The sequence below is a fragment of the Triticum dicoccoides genome, chromosome 4A (assembly GCF_002162155.2).
Source record: "Triticum dicoccoides isolate Atlit2015 ecotype Zavitan chromosome 4A, WEW_v2.0, whole genome shotgun sequence".
Taxonomy (NCBI): domain Eukaryota; kingdom Viridiplantae; phylum Streptophyta; class Magnoliopsida; order Poales; family Poaceae; genus Triticum; species Triticum dicoccoides.
The window spans coordinates 371,728,868-371,743,276 of NC_041386.1; positions in this window are offsets into that span (position 1 = coordinate 371,728,868).

Here is a 14,409-nt window from a genome sequence, read left to right on the forward strand (position 1 = left end):
CCTCCAGCAAGGCCCAACCTTGGTTTTACCATTCGCCACCTAGCCTTTTCTTTTCCCTTGGGAGTCGCGCTCTCGAGGGTCATCATTATTTTAACCCCCCGGGCCAGTGCTCCTCTGAGTGTTGGTCCACCTTGTCAGCCGCCGGTGGCCACCAGGGGTAACTCTGGGCTGGCCTACCAGAAGTTTGGACAATCCGCTGTGCCCTGAGAACGAGATATGTGCAGCTCCTATCAGGATTTGTCGGCACATTCGGGTGGCTTTGCTGGTCTTGTTTTACCATTGCTGAAATGTCTTGTAACCGTGATTCCGAGTCTGATCGGGTCTTCCCGCTAGAAGGAATATCCTTCGTTGATCATGAGAGCTTGTGATGGGCTAAGTTGGGACACCCCTGCAGGGTTTTGAACTTTCGAAAGCCGTGCCTGCGGTTATGGGCAGATGGGAATTTGTTAATGTCCGGTTGTAGAAAACCTGAAGTTGACCTTAATTAAAATACATCAACCACGTGTGTTACCGTGATGGTCTCTTTCCGGCGGAGTCCGGGAAGTGAACACGGTGTTGGAGTTATGCTTGACGTAGGTTGTTCTAGGATCACTTCTTGATCATAGTTTCACGATCGTGCTTTGCCTTCTCTTCTCGCTCTCTTTTGCGTACATGTTAGCCACCATATATGCTAGTCGCTTGCTGCAGGTCCACCTCATACCTTTTACCTTACCCATAAGCTTAAATAGTCTTGATCGCGAGGGTGTGAGATTGCTGAGTCCCCGTGACTCACATATACTTCCAAAACCAGTTTGCAGGTGCCGATGTTACCGAGCAGGTGACGCAACCAAGCTCAAGGAGGAGCTCGATAAAGATCTTGTCCTTTGAGTTGTTTTCATTCTAGTTGATCAGTAGTGGAGCCCAGTTGGGGTCGATCGGGGATCTGTGTAGCATTTGGGGTAGTCTTCTTCCATTTTGGTTCCGTAGCCGGACCTTGTTTGTAACTGGTTGATGTAATGCTTTATTCATGTAATTGTGTGAAGTGGCGAGTGTAAGCCAGCTATGTATCTCTTTCCCTTATGTATTACATGGGTTGTGTGAAGATTACCTCACTTGCGACATTGCTTTCAATGCGGTTATGCCTCTAAGTCGTGCTTCGACACGTGGGAGATATAGCCGCATCGAGGGCATTACACTTGCACAAGTCCATACATGGATCGCTGGAGCTTGCTCACTTTGTTAGCACCTTTAGGATCGACAAAACCTTCTGGTTGCATCATATACAACTCTTCTTTAAGAAATCCATTAAGGAATGCAGTTTTGACATCCAATTGCCAGATTTCATAAATACGACAACTGCTAACATGATTCGGACAGACTTTTAAGTATCGATACGAGTGAGAAAATCTCATCGTAGTCAACACCTTGAACTTGTCGAAAACATTTTTGCGACAATTCGAGCTTTGTAGATAGTAACACTACTGTCAGTGTCCGTCTTCCTCTTGTAGATCCATTTATTCTTAATGACTCACCGATCATCGGGCAAGTCAATCAAACTCCATACTTTGTTCTCATACATGGATCTCATCTCAGATTTCATGGCCTCAAGCATTTCGCGGAATCTGGGCTCATCATCGTTTCATCATAGTTTGTAGGTTCGTCATGGTCAAGTAACATGACATCCATAACAGGATTACCGTACCACTCTGGTGCGGATCTCACTCTGCTTGACCTATAGGTTTGGTAGTAACTTGATCTGAAGTTACATGATCATCATCATTAACTTCCTCACTAATTGGTGTAGGAGTCACAGGAACAGATTTCTGTGATGAACTACTTTCCGATAAGGGAGCAGGTACAGTTACCTCATCAAGTTCTACTTTCCTCCCACTCACTTCTTTCGAGAGAAACTCCTTCTCTAGAAATGATCCATTCTTAGCAACGAATGTCTTGCCTTTGGATCTGTGATAGAAGGTGTACCCAACTGTCTCCTTTGGGTATCCTATGAAGACACATTTCTCCGATTTGGGTTTGAGCTTATCAGGATGAAACTTTTTCACATAAGCATCGCAACCCCAAACTTTAAGAAACGACAACTTTGGTTTCTTGCCAAACCACAGTTCATATGGTGTCATCTCAACGGATTTAGATGGTGCCCTATTTAACGTGAATGTAGTTGTCTCTAATGCATAACCCCAAAACAATAGTGGTAAATCAGTAAGAGACGTCATAGATTGCACCATATCTAATAAAGTACGGTTACGATGTTCGGACACACCATTACGCTGTGGTGTTCCAGGTGGCATGAGTTGCGAAATTATTCCGCATTATTTCAAATGAAGACCAAACTCGTAACTCAAATATTCTCCTCCACGATCAGATCATAGAAACTTTATTTTCTTGTTACCATGATTTTCCACTTCACTCTGAAATTATTTGAACTTTTCAAATGTTTCAGATTTATGTGTCATCAAGAAAATATACCCATATCTTACTCAAATAATGTGTGAAGGTCAGAAAATAACGATACCTGTCGCGAGCCTCAACACTCATCGGACTGCATACATCAGTATGTATTATTTCCAACAAGTCTGTTGCTCGCTCCATTGTTCCGGAGAACGGAGTCTTAGTCATCTTGCCCATGAGGCATGGTTCGCAAGCATCAACTGATTCATAATCAAGTGATTCCAAAAGCCCATCAGCATGGATTTTCTTCATGCGCTTTACAGCAATATGACCTAAACGGCAGTGCCACAAATAAGTTGCACTATCATTATTAACTTTGCATCTTTTGGCTTCAATATTATGAATATGTGTATCACTACGATCGAGATTCAATAAACCATTCACCTTGGGTGTATGACCATTGAAGGTTTTATTCATGTAAATAGAACAACAATTATTCTCTGACTTTAAATGAATAACCTATTGCAATAAACATGATCAAATCATATTCATGCTTAACGCAAACACCAAATAACATTTATTTAGGTTCAACACTAATCCCAAAAGTATAGGGAGTGTGCGATGATCATATCACTCTTGGAACCACTTCCAACACACATCATCACTTGACCCTTAACTAGTCTCTGTTCATTCTGCAACTCCCGTTTCGAGTTACTAATCTCAGCAACTGAACTAGTATCAAATACTGAGGGTTTGCTATAAACACTAGTAAAGTACACATCAATAACATGCATATCAAATATACTTTTGTTCACTTTGTCATCCTTCTTATCCGCCAAATACTTGGGGCAGTTCTCCTTCCAATGACCAGTCCCTTTGCAGTAGAAGCACTTAGTCTCAAGCTTAGGTCTAGACTTGGGCTTCTTCACTTGAGCAGCAACTTCCTTGCCGTTCTTCTTGAAGTTCCCCTTCTTCCCTTTGCCCTTGTCTTGAAACTAGTGGTCTTGTAAACCATCAACGCTTGATGCTTTTCTTGATTTCTACCTTCGTCGATTTCAGCATCACGAAGAGCTTGGGAATCATTTCCGTTATCCCTTGCATATTATAGTTCATCACGAAGTTCCAGTAACTTGGTGATAGTGACTAGAGAACTCTGCCAATCACTATCTTATTTGGAAGATTAACTCCCACTTGATTCAAGTGATTATAGTACTCAGACATTCTGAGCACATGCTCACTAGCTGAGCTATTCTCATCCATCTTGTAGGCAAAGTTATTGTCAAAGGTCTCATACCTTTCGACATGGGCATGAGTCTGAAATACTAATTTCAACTCTTGGAACATCTCATATGCTCTATGGCGTTTAAAACGTCTTTGAAGCCCCGATTCTAAGCCGTAAAGCATGGTGCACAAGTGCTTCTGGAGGGGCGTAATGCGGAGGCGGACAAACTATTTTACGACCATCGTTGTCGTAAGCCCAGTGATACATCTCCAACGTATCTACTTTTCCAAACACTTTTGCCCTTGTTTTGGACTCTAACTTGCATGATTTGAATGGAACTAACCCGGACTGACACTGTTTTCAGCAGAATTGCCATGGTGTTATTTTTATGCAGAAATAAAGTTCTCGGAATGACCTGAAAATTAACGGAGAATTTTTTGGAGTATATAAAAAATACTGGCGAAAGAATCAACGCCAGGGGGCACACCCTATCCACAACAGTGGGGGCGCGCCTACCCCCCTGGGGGCACCCCCTGCCTCGTGGGCCCCCTGATGCTCCACCGACCTCAACTCCAACTCCATATATTCATGTTCGGGGAGAAAAAATAAGAGAGAAGGATTCATCACATTTTATGATACGGAGCCGCCGCCAAGCCCTAATCTCTCTCGGGAGGGCTGATCTGGAGTTCGTTCGGGGCTCCGGAGAGGGGAACCTGTCGCCATCGTCATCATCAACCTTCCTCCATCACCAATTTCATGATACTCACCACCGTGCGTGAGTAATTCCATCATGGTCTTGCTAGACGGTGATGGGTTGGATGAGATTTATCATGTAATCGAGTTAGTTTTGTTAGGATTTATCATGTAATAGATTGATGTTGCTATGACTTTGCTATGCTTAATGCTTGTCACTAGGGCCCGAATGCCATGATTTCAGATCTGAACCTATTATGTTTTCATGAATATATGTGAGTTCTTGATCCTATCTTGCAAGTCTATAGTCACCTATTATGTGTTATGATCCGTTAACCCCGAAGTGACAATAATCGGGATACTTACCGGTGATGACCGTAGTTTGAGGAGTTCATGTATTCACTAAGTGTTAATGCTTTGGTCCGCTATTCTATTAAAAGGAGGCCTTAATATCCCTTAGTTTCCAATAGGACCCCGCTACCACGGGAAAAGATGTCATGCAAGTTCTTTTCCATAAGCATGTATGACTATATTCAGAATACATGCCTACATTACATTAATGAACTGGAGCTAGTTCTGTGTCACCCTATGTTATAACTGTTGCATGAGGAATCGCATCCGACATAATTATCTATCACTGATCCATTGCCTATGAGCTTTTCACATATTGATCTTTGCTTAGTTACTTTACTATTGCCACTGTTACCAATTCTACAAAACTGCTATTGTTACTTTTGCTACTGTTACCACTACTATCATATTAGTTTGCTACTAAATACTTTGCTGCGGATATTAAGTTTTCCAGGTGTGGTTGAATTGACAACTCAACTGCTAATACTTGATAATATTCTTTGGCTCCCCTTGTGTCGAATCAATAAGTTTGGGTTGAATACTCTACCCTTGAAAACTGTTGCGATCCCCTATGCTTGCAGGTTATCAAGACTATTTTCTGGCACCATTGTCGGGGAGCACAGCTCTATTCTTTGAGTCACTTTTGATTTATATCTGCTGATCACTATGAGGAACTTGAAAGATGAAAGAACCAAGATTTTCCCTCAACTACGAGGGGAGGTAAGGAACTGCCATCTAGCTCTGCGCTTGATTCACCTTCTGTTTTGAGTAAACTTGCGACACCTACACCTGCTATTGATTCTGATAGGTCGCATGTTATTGATGATGCCACTTCTACTATGCATAATACTTATGATGAAACTACTTCTATGCTTGATACTACTGTGCCATTAGGTGAATTTCTTGATGAACAACTTGCTAGGGTTAGAGAGAATGAAATTATTGAAACTGATAATATTGATGAAAGTGATGATGAAGATTCTCCCCCTAGATATGAATTGTCTGTTGTGCCTGAGGGTTATGTTATGGATGAAGAAACTGCTAGAGATTTTCTTGCTTGCAATGATAGATATGATCTTAAGAAATTATTAGCTAAGCTGAAAGAAAAATCTTTGAATGCTAGAATGAAATATGACCCTGCTTTTTCTACTTCACCTATGTGTATTTCCGATAAGGATTATGATTTCTCTGTCGATCCTGAGATAATTACTTTGGTTGAATCTGATCCTTTTTATGGCTATGAATCTGAAACTGTTGTGGCACATCTTACTAAACTAAATGATATAGCCACCCTATTCACCAATGATGAGAAAACTCACTATTACTTTATACTTAAGTTATTTCCGTTCTCATTAAAGGGTGATGCTAAAACATGGTTTAATTCTCTTGGTCATGGTTGTGTGCGTAGTCCCCAGGATATGATTTATTACTTCTCAGCTAAATATTTCCCTGCTCATAAGAAACAAGCTACCTTAAGGGAAATATATAATTTTGTGCAAATTGAAGAAGAGAGTCTCCCACAAGCTTGGGGGAGGCTTCTCCAATTACTTAATGTTTTGCCTGATCATCCTCTCAAGAAAAATGAAATACTTGATATCTTTTATAATGGACTAACTGATGCTTTCAGAGACCACCTGGATAGTTGTGCTGGTTGTGCTTTCAGGAAAAGAACTGTTGATCAAGCTGAATTGCTATTGAATAATATGTTGAGTAATGAAAATTATTGGACACTTCCTGAACCAACTCCTAAGCCAACTTCGAAGAAAAGGGGTATTCTATTTCTTAGTCCTGAAGATATGCAAGAGGCAAAGAAATCTATGAAAGAAAAAGGTATTAAAGCTAAAGATGTTAAGAATTTACCACTTATTGAAGAAATACATGGTCTCGATAACCCGACATGGGTAGTAAAGGTAAATTCTCTCTATATATTTGATAAATGTGAAATCCCATCTACTAAGTTTGCTAGCCAATGCTTGGATGAGTTTGATGACTTTATGGTTAAGCAAGAAGACTTCAATGCTTATGTTGGTAGACAATTGAAACGCAATGCTTATATTATTGAACACTTGAGTGATTATATGTATAGATTTAAAGGTGAACTTAAACTTATTAGTAAACATGCTTCTATGGTTACCACTCAAGTAGAACAAGTACTTAAGGCTCAGAATGATTTGCTTAATGAATTAAATAATAAGAAAATGATAATTCTGTTAGAGTTATGACTAGAGGGGTTAAAATGACTCAGGAACCTTTGTATCCTGAGGGCCATCCTAAGAGAACTGAGAAAGATTCTCAGAGAACTAATGTTGATGCACCTAGTACTTCTAAGAAGAATAAAAAGAAAAATGATAGGACTTTGCATGCTTCTAGTGAACCTGTTGTAGACACACCTGAGAATCCCAATGATATTTCTATTGCTGATGCTGAAACACAATCTGGTAATGAACATGAACCTAGTGATAATGTTAATGATGATGTTCATGTTGATGCTCAACCTAGCAATAACAATGATGTAGAGACTGAACCTGTTGTTGATCTTGATAACCCACAATAAAAGAATCAACGTTATGATAAGAGAGACTTTGTTGCTAGGAAGCACGATAAAGAAAGAGAACCATGGGTTCAAAAACCCATGCCTTTTCCTCCTAAACTATCCAAGAAAAAGGATGATGAGGATTTTGAGCGCTTTGCTGAAATGATTAGACCTATGTTTTTGTGTATGCGTTTGAGTGATATGCTTAGAATGAACCCTTATGCTAAGTATATGAAAGATATTGTTACTAATAAAAGAAAGATACCAGAAGCTGAAATTTCCACCATGCTTGCTAATTACACTTTTAAGGGCGGAATACCAAAGAAACTTGGAGATCCAGGAGTACCAACTATACCATGCTCCATTAAAAGAAACTATGTTAAAACTGCTTTATGTGATCTCGGAGCCGGTGTTAGTGTTATGCCTCTCTCTTTATATGATAGACTTGATTTGAATAAGTTGACACCTACTGAAATATCTTTGCAAATGGCCGATAAATCAACTCCTATACATGTCGGTATTTTTGAGGATGTGCCTGTTGTGGTTGCAAACGTTACTATTTTAACGGACTTTGTTATTCTTGATATTCCCGAGGACGATAGTATGTCGATTATACTTGGTAGACCCTTTTTGAATACTGCAGGGGCTGTTATTGATTGCAACAAAGGCAATGTCACTTTTCATGTTAATGGTAATGAGCATACGGTACACTTTCCAAGGAAACAACCTCAAGTCCACAGTATCAATTCTATTGGAATAACTTCAACGATTACTATTGGAGGTTTTGAATTTCATCTTCCTACTGTCAAGAAGAAATATGATATTCTTATTGTTGGGGACGTGCATATCCCCGTTGAGGTAACCTAGTGTTATTTGAAATTTCTCCAGTTTCATGCAATTCGGAATGAGTTTGTTAACAAGACTTGATCAACCTTGTTAGTGGATTCCTTTTGATGAGCATGAGATGGATGAAGTTAAAAAGCACAACTTTATGTACCCTCTTTTTACTTTTTGTTATTTAGTTTAAATAAAGTAAAAATAGTATTTTCCGCCTGTTTTCTGAATTATCCTTGCAATAAAAAATACCCCGAAAATAAAAGTTCTCCACTTGTCTTGAAAAATGAAATATGATTTTTTTTCCAGAATATTTAAGAATTATTGGCACTCAGAACACATCAGGGGGACCCATCGTGTGCCCACGAGGGTGGAGGGCGCGCCCTACCCCCTTGGAGTGCTCCCTGCCTCGTGGACTCCACATGGGTCCCCTCCACTTATTCTTGCACCCACACACTTCGTCTTCCTCTAGAAAAAATCATCCACCAGCTCAAACCCGTGTTCTAGCTCATCTTGCTACCATTTTCGATCTCCTTGCTGAAAGCTCCATTCACAAAACTACTTTGGGGGATTGTTCTTCCTTATGTGACTCCTTCAATGGTCCAATTAGTTTTTGTTCTAGTGCTTTATTTATTGCAAATTTTTGCTGCTTAGGTGACCCTGTTCTTGAGCATGCATGTCAAATTTATGTGGTCAAAAGTAGTTTTAATGCATGATATAGCCTCTAGGCACTTGTAGGATTAGTTGCTATCAATTTTGTTGAGTTTGGTTCACTTTTATTTTAAGTTACTAAAAATTTCAGAAATTTTCAGAAAAAGATGAAGAGATTTTTTAGGGGCTCATCGAGCTGAAGCTCTAAGGATAAGCAAAGTGAAGAAAATAAGAAGCCCAAGTATAATCTCCCTCGTACTGCGGAGGTTTGGTCGTGTGAAAGGCCTTGTGATGAGTTCTTGAGAGAAGCCGGGATTTATGAAGATTTTTATTATTTGGCCGAGAATGCAGGCCTCACCGACTTCCTCCATGATCAGCGTGAACAATATCTCTTACTCACCCATATTTTTGTGCAAAATTTTCATTTCCATGCAAGGAGATCACCACCTTCGGTGGAATTTTATTTATATGATGAGCATAAGGAGATGTCACTTTATGATTTTTGTCGGGTTTGTAGGATACCCTTTGAGGGCAGCATAGAGGAACCACATCGTAATGATGTGGAGGGATTTATTGATATGATTGTTGTAGGGGAAACGAGGAAAGTTTCCGATGCAAGAATCACTAGCATACATTTTCCTGTTCTACGTTTACTTTGCAATATTTGCTAGTAGATGCTTAATTGGTCGCGGGAACTGGGGAAATCTTAGTGCCCCTGATATTGTTATTTTGCACCATGCTTTGTTTCGTGATATCACTTTCAGTTTAGGCGCTATTGTTGCTAAACGGTTAAATCTGAACCATACAAAGGGTCCCGTCTTGGGGGGCATCTTCGCCTTGCGCCTTGCTGCACACTTTAACATACCTATTAGGCATTATGAGAAAGAGGAAAAGTTGTTGCCTCATATTTTTCTAGATTATAAGAGCATGGTAGCACATGATTTTATTGTTAAGAATAAGAAGAAGATGCTTAACTATAGACTGATGTTTGATAAGAATCACTTTGAGATTATTACCTTGCCTACTCCCTCTTTGTTCAACATATTTTCAGGCATGTACCTTTTTCCGGAGGCCATTCAGGCATACCAGAGCCTGACATCAGCTCCAGAGTCGGAGCCACTATCTGATCCTCACCGTCAGTCTATTTATCAGTGGGATCTGGAGGAGATCGCCAACCAGTGGCACCCCTAAGACCCTCCTTAGTACACCGGAGAGGGCAGTTTTGATCCATGGGCATAGACCAACTTAGGCCAAAAGCCTAAGCTTGGGGCAGTACGTATTTCTCACCGACATTACATTCATGTTCACACACTCATGCCAGTTGTCGGTGCTCATACTTTTTCATTGTATCATCCATGCTAGTTTATTTTATTTTTAAGCTTTCTTCTTGTGTGTTTGAAAAACCTTAAGAAAAAAAAATAGTTGTAGCTTTTAGCTAGTTTACTTTCCATGCATGTAGTAGTAGTAGTTAAAAAGAAAACCCAAAAAGATTTCTCATTCTTCTTTTGCTTGTTGAGAGCTTTCCCGTGTAAATAGTTTTATTTCCTTTCTTTTCCTTTGGGGTCGAGAGGAGAAGACCATGATGAGTATGTTGAGTGGCTCTCATATGCATTATTGTTGATCTAACAAAGAGCCCATATTACCTTATCTTCTCCCTTGAATTGAATGCTTGCAAATTCCCCCATAGTCCAATGCACGTGCACTATTATTATCCACACTATTCGGTTGTGCAAGTGAAAGGCAATAATGACGATATATGATGGACAGATTGAGATGAGAGAAGCTGGTATGAACTCGACCTCTCTTGTTTTTGTAAATATGATTAGTCCATTGTTCCTGATTTAGCCTATTATGAATGAAACATGTTTGCAATGATAATTAGATATTATAGTTGCTTATGCCATGCTTAATTTGCTAGGAGTTTATAATGGTTTACCTTGCGTGCCAACATGCTATTAGAATGGTTGTGATGTGGTATGATAGGGTGGTATCCTCCTTTGAACGATTCGAGTGGCTTGACTTGGCCTCCACGATATTTATGTTCATGGTGATTTATATCCTACTCATGCTTGCATTCAGTGTTGATTAATTTTAATGCATGTTCATGACTGTTCTCGCTCTCTAGCTGGTCGCTTCCCAGTCTCTTTCTAGCCTTCACTTGTACTAAGCGGGAATACTGCTTGTGCATCCAACTCCATAAACCCCAAAAGTTATTCCATATGAGTCCACCATACCTTCCTATATGCGGTATCTACCGGCCATTCCAAGTAAATTTGTATGTGCCAAACTCTAAACCTTCAAATAAAAGTTATGTTTTGTATGCTCGAATAGCTCATGTATCAACTAGGGTTGTCTGTATCTTCCATGCTAGGCGGGTTATTCTCAAGAGGAGTGGACTCCGCTCCTCACTCACTAGAAAATGGCTGGTCACCGGGATGCCCAGTCCCATGCTCAAACCAAATCAAAATAATTGCAAACAAAACTCCCCCAGGATTGTTGTTAGTTGGAGGCACCCGTTGTTTCGGGCAAGCCATGGATTGATGCTTGTTGGTGGTGGGGGAGTATAAACTTTACCATTCTGCTTGGGAACCGCCTATAATGTGTGTAGCATGGAAGATATCAAGATCTCTTGGTTGTTATGTTGACAATGAAAGTATACCGCTCAAAATATTATTCATCTCTATTTCAAAATCGAGCTCTAGCACCTCTACAAATCCCTGCTTCCCTCTGCGAAGGGCCTATCTATTTACTTTTATGATGAGTCATCATCCTCTTATTAAAAAGCACAAGTTGGAGAGCACCGCTGTCATTTGCATGTATTATTATTAGTTTACATTGAGTATGACTGTGACTGGATATCTTTTACCATGAATTAAAATTTCCAGTCAGCCCTTGATCTTCAGGGGTGCTCTGCATTTATGTTTTGCGGTCTCAGAAAGGGCTAGCGAGATACCATCTTGTTATATCATGTTATGATTGTTTTGAGAAAGTGTTGTCATCCGAAATTTATTATTATTACTCGCTAGTTGATTATGCCATTGATATGAGTAAACGTGAGACCTAAATGTTATTGTGAATATGGTTAGTTCATAATCTTTGCTGAAAACTTGAATAATGGCTTTACATATTTACAACAACAAGAGCAAACAGAGTTTGCAAAAGTTTTTCTTTATCACTTTCAGTTTATCAATTGAATTGCTTGAGGACAAGCAAAGGTTTAAGCTTGGGGGAGTTGATACGTCTCCAATGTATCTACTTTTCCAAACACGTTTGCCCTTGTTTTGGACTCTAACTTGCATGATTTGAATGGAACTAACACGGACTGATGTTGTTGTCAGCAGAATTGCCATGGTGTTATTTTTGTGTAGAAATAAAAGTTCTCAGAATGACCTGAAAATCAACGGAGAATATTTTTGGAATATATAAAAAATACTGGCGAAAGAATCAACGCCAGGGGGAACACCCTATCCACAATGGTGGGGGTGCGCCTACCCCCCTGGGGGCACCCCCTGCCTCGTGGGCCCCCTGATGCTCCACCGACCTCAACTCCAACTCCATATATTCACGGTCGGGGAGAAAAAATAAGAGAGAAGGATTCATCACGTTTTATGATACGGAGCCACCACCAAGCCCTAATCTCTCTCGGGAGGGTTGATCTTGAGTCCATTCGGGGCTCCGGAGAGGGGAATCCGTCGCCATCGTAATCACCAACCTTCCTCCATCACAAATTTCATGATGCTCGCCGCCGTGTGTGAGTAATTCCATCGTAGGCTTGCTGGACGGTGATGGGTTGGATGAGATTTATCATGTAATCGAGTTAGTTTTGTTAGGGTTTGATCCCTAGTATCCATTATGTTTTGAGATTGATGTTGCTATGACTTTGCTATGCTTAATGCTTGTCACTAGGGCCCGAGTACCATGATTTCAGATCTGAACCTATTATGTTTTCATGAATATATGTGAGTTCTTGATCCTATCTTGCAAGTCTATAGTCACCTATTATGTGTTATGATCCGTTAACCCCGAAGTGACAATAATCGGGATACTTACCGGTGATGACCGTAGTTTGAGGAGTTCATGTATTCACTAAGTGTTAATGCTTTGGTCCGGTACTCTACTAGAAGGAGGCCTTAATATCCCTTAGTTTCCAATAGGACCCCACTGCCATGGGAAAAGATGTCATGCAAGTTCTTTTCCATAAGCATGTATGACTATATTCGAAATACATGCCTACATTACATTAATGAACTTGAGCTAGTTCTGTGTCACGCTATGTTATAACTGTTGCATGAGGAATCGCATCCGACATAATTATCCATCACTGATCCATTGCCTACAAGGTTTTCACATATTGATCTTTGCTTAGTTACTTTACCATTGCCACTGTTACCATTGCTACAAAACTGCTACTGTTACTTTTGCTACCGTTACCACTACTATCATATTACTTTGCTACTAAATACTTTGATGCAGATATTAAGTTTTCCAGGTGTGGTTGAATTGAAAACTCAATTGCTAATACTTGAGAATATTCTTTGGCTCCCCTTGTGTCGAATCAATAAATTTGGGTTGAATACTCTACCCTCGAAAACTGTTGCGATCCCCTATACTTGTGGGTTATCACCCGGCCGCCTGTAGCTCCTTCAGCTTCTTCAGGACCAGACTTCGTCGGGGGTCGACGGATTTCTTGTGCCCCCAATGGGGGAGCTTGACAGTCAGCTCAGTCGGGATTGCAAAGTGGGACTGGCCTCCCTGGCATCGATGTAGACCCAGTGCTGTCGGAAGCCCCCCACCTTCTTGAGGAACGACATATCAATGATATGCTTATCCCTCTTGTCATCCATGTGGAAGGAGGTGCAGGAAGAATGATGCTGCCCTACAGAGATCCGCAGGTTGTAGAAGGTCCGGAAGAGCTCCACAAAAGACATCGCCCCCAGATAGGCCTCCAGAGGTAGGCGAAAATGACAAGGACAAGAATGGAGTTGGACTGGAGATGAAACAAGCGGATCTGGTAGAATTCCAAGATGGCTAGGTGGAAGTCAGAGAAGGGCGGCACCAACCCTACGAAAAGCGAGTGGAAGAAGACGGCGACCGCCACGGGCCCCAAGTCGGGTTGTGGACATGAGCCTGGCTAGACTTGGGTGGCCCCCCACTCGTTGTGGTCGCTAGCTAGATGAGGGCACACCCTGGCTAGCTCCTTCTTGTCAACGATGGTGGATCGCCACAGGGCCGGCCCGTACTCATTGACAATACTCTTCTGATCGGCAAGAGCCTTTGCCATGGGCCCCTTGCCCTTCGCGACAGAGGAGGTCTTCTTGGGTGCCATGGTGGCAGAAGAAGAAGAAGTAGGGGAGCTGTGCATAGGAAGGCGGAGAGGGAGACGAGAAGCAATGATGCGCTCGCACCTCGCATGTGTAGGCTTTATGGCCAAAACGGCGGTTATCGAGGCATCATGGGGAGTGGGAGCATCCCCGTCCCATCGCGCTGCCACGTGTCCCTGCCTAGGCCTAGTAGGCTTAGGCCTCGCGTCGTTTTGCCCCTCCTAAATGGGTGGAGCATGCGCGCCACGGGCCCGGGGGTTACTATCGGCCGAGTGGGAACCAAGGTAACACGGGCCACCTGCCTATGGCCCAGGAAGGGTCACTTAGCCCAAATCATAAGGCAGCCCACCAACGGGCGCCATGAGCTAGCAGCCTCGCGAGGGGCTCCCTTCCATGAAGGACTCCACCGATTCCACTAC